General features: G+C 41.1%; 1 non-coding gene across 1 annotated transcript; it reads right to left on the bottom strand.

Annotated features, from left to right (window-relative positions):
• Positions 1-7115: 7115 nt before the first annotated feature.
• On the bottom strand, positions 7116-7222 carry LOC133833555 (small nucleolar RNA R71). Its single transcript, XR_009892930.1, has one exon. It is a non-coding gene; the product is annotated as a small nucleolar RNA R71 (small nucleolar RNA).
• Positions 7223-7576: the final 354 nt, after the last annotated feature.

Here is a 7576-nt window from a genome sequence, read left to right as displayed (position 1 = left end):
GATTTACTTGTACTTGAAGCTTGTGTAGTGGAAGACAATATGTCATCCTGGATTTTAAATTTAGGAGCCACTAACCATGTTTGTTCTTCTATGCAGATACTTGAGTCATGAAGGGAGCTGGCAAATGGCGAGGTGAGGCAAGTTGGAAGTGGAGCACTTGTTTAAGCAAGAATAAAGGGAACGGTTCGTTTAATTTTTGGGAACAATTATCTTGTTTTGAACAATGTTTATTTTATTTCTGGATTTTCTAGAAATTTAGTTTCTTTATCTATGTTGCATGAATTTTTTTTTTTGATATTTCTTTTAGTAATAATGTGATTATTACTTTGAAGAATGGTTTTAATATATGTCAAGCATAACATAATAACGAAATGTATGTGCTCAAACCAAATGAACGAACACTTAATAATTCAGAATTATTTAAAGTAGCAAAACTGCAAGGTAACAAAAGACAAAAAGTTTCAAACGAGGATGACACATATCTTTGGCACTTAGACTTGGTCATATAGGTATAGATAGGAAAAACCAGTTAACAAAAGATGGACCTTTGAGAGAACTAAGAGTTGGAACTCTTCCAGTTTGTGAATCTTGTCTAGAAGGGAAAATGACCAAACATCCTTTCTTAGCAAAAGGAAATAGAGCCAAAGAACCTTTGGAGCTTGTACAAAGCGATGTATGTGGTCCAATCAAAGTTGAAGCTGAGAAGCAGTTAGGTAAGACTCTTAAGATACTTCGATTTGATCGAGGTGAAGAATATTTTGATTTAGAATTCAAATATTTCTTGCTGAAGCATGGCATTCTATCCCAACTTACATCACCAGGGACACCACAACAAAATGGTGTTTCTGAAGGAAGAAACATGACCTTGTTGGACATGGTTAGGTCTATGTTAAGCTACTCATCACTTCCTCTCTCATTCTAGGGATATGCACTTCAAACACAGACTTAAATTTTGAATGTAGTCCCATCTAAGGCCATAAGCAAAACGCCACTGGAACTGTTGAATGGAAACAAACCTAGTTTGCACCATTTCCACATTTGGGGCTGTCCTGCTCATGTTCTTAGGCCTAAATCAGGGAAACTTAATTCAAGGTTTGAAGTGTGCATTTTTTTTTGCCTACGCTCCAGAAACAAGAGGCGGTTATTTTTGTAGTCCCAAGGATCAAAATGTATTTGTCTCCACAAATGTGACCTTCCTTGAACATGACTATATGAATAACTATTGTTGACGGTGAGAAATCGTCAACTAAGTTGAGTTGGAAGAAATTATCAAGTAAGGATCGCCAATAAAAAGCTATAGAAATCAAAGTAATAACTCAAGAACAATGACAGAATAACAATGGAGAAATCAATCAATCTTTCATTCACTCTCGAGCCTTTGCTACAGTCAAACTTCCAACCCCCTTTCAGGTGGTGTTAGAGTTCATTTTATAGTAGCCTCTAATGGCCTTGGATACATGGTGGTCCAGGAGACCAAATGGTACATAAGTACTATGTCAGGGGAGTGGCTTCAGAGGTTGTGGTCGTACATCCAATGCAAGAGCAAGTGTCAGGAGGATGTCTCCACTACTTGTCCGTACCCATGTTTGATGAGTGGTGGCAGGCATAGTGGCGCAGGTGGTAGTGGTGTCGGCTCTAGCTCCTGGCCGTAGACGTACGGGCCATAACTCTTATTCTAGCATCCCCACTGGTACAGGTGTCCGTACCCAGTACTAGATCGTACAAGTATGTTCCATTCGACTCGTACTGGAGCCCCTAAGCATTGGGGTCTCAAAGTATAAGGCATGTGACCCTTGGTGAGTATAATGGTCGTGGCGTGAGGTGGGGGTCTCGGGCCCTTGACATGAGGTGCCTGAACCACCCCGACGTCACCCATCAGAATAGGCGATAGGCATGTGGCCTTGATAGATGTCTAAGGATGCGTGGCGAGACGCCCTCCTTGCGACCCCCTTGGTGGTGCGGCTCCCTTGGTGCATGGCTCCACTCACGTGGCCACCAGGTGGCGTGGCTCACTTTCCTTCGCGTGGCCCCCTTGGAAGGCCTGTTGATGGCGCGGCTCTCTGGCTGTTCACGAGGCCCTCCTCCTCACGCGTGGCCATGTGATGGTACGGTTCGCTCGGGGTGCGAGGCCGAGTGTGCTGCGGATGTGGCCCCCATGAGGCCATGGGCGCCAAGGCTCGATGACGGGGCTACCTTGGCGAGGCCACTCGGGCCTAGATGGCGAGGCCACTCCGGGGCCATGGGTGAGGCCACTCGGGCCTAGATGCCGAGGCCACTCTGGGGCCATGGGCGAGGCCACTCGGGCCTAGATAGTGAGGCCACTCCGGGGCCATGGGCGAGGCCACTCGGGCCTAGATGGTGAGGCCACTCCGGGGCCATGGGAGAGGCCACTCGGGCCTAGATAGCGAGGCCACTCGGGGGCCATGGGTGCCGAGGCCCGGCCGAGCGAGGCCATGGAGACGCGCGCGCGAGGCGGACCACACACCTGGGGTACCACCGAGCGATGCCAGGGAGATGCGCGTGCGAGGAGGGCCTCGCGCCTGGGGCACGGCCGAGCGACGAGTTGATCCGAAGTTGCCGTCAAAGGACAATGGGCCTTCACGGGATCTTTTATGGGCGCGGAATATTGAGCGTCCACAACTATAAACCTCCGAGCAAGGTATTATTGGAGGAACTCACAATTGATAAGATTCCATCACAATCATCTTCATCATTAAATGATAAACAACAAACCAATGAAACCACTATTCCTAAAAGGGCAACCCCGATGCAATGTCTTAGTGGGAGGATTGTGTGACAACCCGTTCGCTACGTACATGAGGCACATGTCCTTGTTTTGATACAAACAAGGACATTCCATTAACCTTTAAAGAAGCAATGGATGATCCTGAAAAGGAGAAATGGCAAGAATCCATTAACCAAGAAATGAAATCGATGTATTCCAATCTGTCTGGGAACATGTGGATCCACTTGAAGATGTCAGACCCATAGGGTGTAAGTGGATATACTTGAAGAAAAGAGGTGTAGATTAGAAAGTATAGACTTTCAAAGCAAGGCTACTAGCCAAAGGTTACACTCAGAGAGAAGGTTTTGACTATGAAGAAATATTTTTCTTGCAACCATGATTAAATCCATTCACATCCTCTTGTCCATAGCGGTTGCCAATGATTATGAGAGACGGCAAATGGATGTCGAGAAAGCTTTTCTGAATGGCTATCTTAATGAAAGTATCTATATGGTACAACCAGATGGATTCATAAAGAATGGGGAAGATCAAAAGGTGTGCAAGTTGCTGAAATCCATTTATGGATTAAAGCAAGCATCTAGATCTTGGAATATCACTTTTGATGAATCAATTAAAAAATATGGCTAACATAATGTCGACGAAGCATGTGTGTATAAATATATCAAAGGAAAAGTGGTTGTTTTCTTAGTTCTTTACATTGATGACATTTTTCTCATTGGGAACAATGTAGAGACATTGTCAAACGTGAAGAAGTGGTTAGCCAAAAAGTTCCAAATGAAAGATTTGGGCAAGGCGAGCTTTGGTCTGAGACTCCAATTCCTAAGGGATAGGAAGAACAAGCTCTTTGAACTTTCTCAGGATAATTATGTAGATAAGGTGCTTGAAAGATTCTCTATAGAGAATTCCAAGAAAGGCCAGTTACTGACCAGAAATGGAATCGCTCTCTCCAAGGAACAATGTCCTAAGGCACCTCAGGAGGAAGAGGATATGAGAAAGTATCCCTATGCTTTAGCGGTTGGGAGTCTGATGTATGCTATGTTGTGTACTAGGCCCGACATATGTTATGCAGGTGGGATTATAAGTCGTTATCAATAAAATCCTAGTTAGGAACACTGGATTGTAGTAAAGTGTTGAATATAGTTTTGTGTTATGTTTAGGTTGTGTTTTAGGTAGATTTTATTAAGTTTCTCTATTGTTTAGTGCGATATTATGCTTGTTTTTTTCTTCAAGTTTTAGCTTATAAATAAAGAAAAAGAACAATTGGAGCAAATTGGCAGAAAAATTATGAAAATTGCCTTTTTGTTGTTGATTCTGTGAAAAGATGAATCCTTAAGAAATTTTATGGCTTTGGTGAATTTTCGAGACCAGAAGCACAAAAATTGAAGAAGTTGTTAAGGGTCATGGCGCTACGATGCTGAGTTGTGGCCAGGTCCAAGGCAGAAAGCCTATGTTTCGAGGTTTGACATGGGTCGTGGCACAGAAACAGAGGGCCGCGACGCTGATGAGTGTGTTTGCCCAAAAAATTTACACGGGTCGTGGCACTGAAGGGGTTGGGTCGCAGCCCACCTAATCGAAGCTCGGCTATAATTTAGACACGAGTTGCGGCGCTAGAATAGGTGGCCCGCAAATTGCATTGCAAAAGAAAGAAAAAAAAATTACGTTCTTAAACCTAATTTCGGGATGGAGTAATCAGACAGAAGAGGAGGACGAATTGTGAAGCAAGGAACACACCATGCAACATCTCCATTCGCTCTCTACAGTTCTTTTTCTATTGCCTTTTAATTCTATGTTATTTTTAATTGTTGTTTATGCTTAGAATGACAATGATGAACTAAGTCTTTATTAGGGTTTTAATGGATTCTCTTGAACTCCTTTGATGATCTAATGAAATATTAATATTTTTCTTCTTCACCTATTAAGCTTGTCTCAATCTATTTTAATGCATGAAATGTGACTGGCCATCTTATTTCATTATCTATTTGTGTTTGAATTGAAATTCTGAAAAGTGAAATTTAAACAAGCTTTGATTGAAACAACATAGTTTAATCTAGAACGAAAGTATCTAGGTTATTTGTGTAGCATCTAGGTTATGAATTCATTGTCTCCTAATTGTAGATTTTATCGTAGAAATATAGAAAAGTTCACAATTAGATTGACTTTTATAATTCCTAATCCGCTTATAAAATACCTTGACAACTTGTTAGCTTAATAAGAAACAGAGTTTTTAATATTGTGTTAGTGATTGATAGGAGGGATTGTAGATGAAATTGAAACCCCTAATTATTTAAATCTTTGGAATTTATTCTTGTCTATGTTCTTACAATCTTGCATTATTTTTAGTAGCTTTATTGTTTTTAATTATGAAGATACAAAACCAATTTTCGTTAACCAAATAGAAACTAAGAATTAATTATATGGTAATTGATAATTCAATCCTTGTTGGACGATACTTGGTCTTACCAAAAAATTATTACAAATTGCGACTGTGTGCACTTGCATAGCTTTAATTTCTGTAACAAGTCTTTGGCACCGTTTTCGGGGACTGAAAATTAGCAATATCAAAGTAATTAATTTTATTTCTAATTTGGTTGTTCTTTGAACTGTTTCTAACTTGTTTTGCGTGCATTCTTGACCATTTTTCAGGTAGTCCTGTTATATGTGTAGCAAAAGAGGAGTAGACACTACTACAAAAAAAAGCTATTTGTGTTAGTTTCCCATTGCCACAAATAATTTTTTGTGCTAATTTTAAAACTGACGCTGAATCTCATGACGAGAACCTCTCTAGCATTTGCGTCAGTTAGGCACTGTCACAAACAGAGCATTTGTGACAGTTGGTAACTGACGCAAATGATAGGATTTGTGAAAGTTCTGCACTGTCACAATTGCTTTGTTTGTGGCAGTGTCCAACTGACGCAAACTACCTTAATTTAAAAAACAAATTAAATCAAATCTCAAAACCTAGATTTAAAAAGTAAATCTGAAGAACCACCACCAATACCAAGAACCTCCTGCAAAACGAAACCCAAGCAAAGGCAAGAAAAAAAAAAGAAAAGAAAAAATGTTAACATGATTAGAAACAAAATGTTAATATGATTCGACCCTAACCTCCATAACCCCTTGATCTCAGAATACACAAATAGAGATAGATATTAAGAGATACGTACCCCCACTATAAGTCCCAAGCGTCGCTGTCGCCAAGACCCCTGATCCCCTTCGTCGTTGAGCCCCGCCGTGGCCAAGATCCCTGAACCCTGCCATTGCCGTCGTTTTATGTTCACTGTAAGTGAGAGAGAGAGAGGCCATGAGGTATAGAGAGGCCAAGAGAGAAGAAAGATGAGAAAATGAGAGAAAAAATAGAGCCTAAGATAAAGAGAAGTGAGAGAGGCGGCTGAGATTAGGTTAGAAATAAAAAAAATTAGCTTAGAAATGAAATGGGCTTCAACCCAGATTTTTTTAATATAATGCATTTGTGTAAGTGGAGCACTGACGCAAATGACAAGGTTTGTGACAGTTCCCCATTGACGCAAATGCTCTTAACAGTCGGGTTTCAGCCCAGATTTTTTTTAATATAAATGCATTTGTGTCAGTGGGGCACTGACACAAACGATGAGGTTTGTGACAGTGCCCCACTGACGCAAATGCTCTTAACAGTGTCAGCAAGCCACTAACGCAAAACGATCCTCAATAACGGCGTCAGTTTTACTAATGACGCAAATACTCTTTCATTTGTGACAGTGTCCAAGTACCACAAATGTTAAATCACGGTCAACTGTGTCAGTCAACTGTGTTGACTGACGTGTTTGACTGACACAAAAGGGGTATTTTGATGTAGTGAGATAGCCTTATTCCTATTAATCCTGAGATAGAAAAAGCGTGCAGATAGAATCGTAGAAACAAGAGAGTGACTCATCCAGCTGGGGTTTTGGAAAATCCTCAAAACAATGATGGGATAAATGGAGGGGTGCCAGAAGTGGTGCAAGGATGATCTTAGAATCCCGTTGTGAGAAGCTTACATGATTATGTACGCGCAATTGCTACAGGAGTGCAAGCATGTATAAGACCACCAGCTGTGGAGGCTAATAACTTTGAGATTAAGCCGGCGATTTTACAAATGGTGCAATCCACCGTGCAATTTGGTGGGTTACCCTCAGAAGATCTTCATATGAACATAGATAATTTTCTAGAGCTATGTGCAAGATTCAAGTATAATGGGGTGAGCGACGATGCAATCAGGTTGAGGCTTTTCCCATTCTCCCTTAGGGATAAAGCCAAGAGCTGGTTGAACTCCCTCCAGGTGAATTCCATCCATACTTAGCATGATTTAGCTCAAAAATTCCTGGCCAAGTTCTTTTCTCCTTCAAAGGCAGCAAAGTTGAAGGGAGAGATTAATAATTTCTATCAGATGGATGTGGAGTCTTTGTATGATGCATGGGAGTGTTTTAAGGAACTGTTGAGAAAATTCCCCCATCATGGTATTGAGAAGTGGATGCTGGTCCATAATTTTTATAATGGGTCGTGTGGTACTACTCGTACCATAATTGATGTTGCAGCTAGTGGGGCATTCATAAGTAAGAATGCCAATGAAGCATATGAGTTGTTGGAAGATATGGCTACAAACAACCATCAATGGTCAGATGAGCGCACAACTAATAATATAAAGGTAGCTGTGGTTCATGAATTAGATGAAATCACTGCTTTGACTACTCAAGTTGCAACATTGACTAAGAAATTGTAGCAGACTACAATATCAACCAATGTCATTCAGTTATAGACATGGTGTAAAATTTGTGGTGGTCCTCACCAATTTGAGCAGTGTATGACAACAAAGTT

Source organism: Humulus lupulus, chromosome 4 (genome assembly GCF_963169125.1).
Source record: "Humulus lupulus chromosome 4, drHumLupu1.1, whole genome shotgun sequence".
Classification (NCBI taxonomy): Eukaryota; Viridiplantae; Streptophyta; class Magnoliopsida; order Rosales; family Cannabaceae; genus Humulus; species Humulus lupulus.
This window is presented reverse-complemented; position numbering and strand designations above follow the sequence as displayed.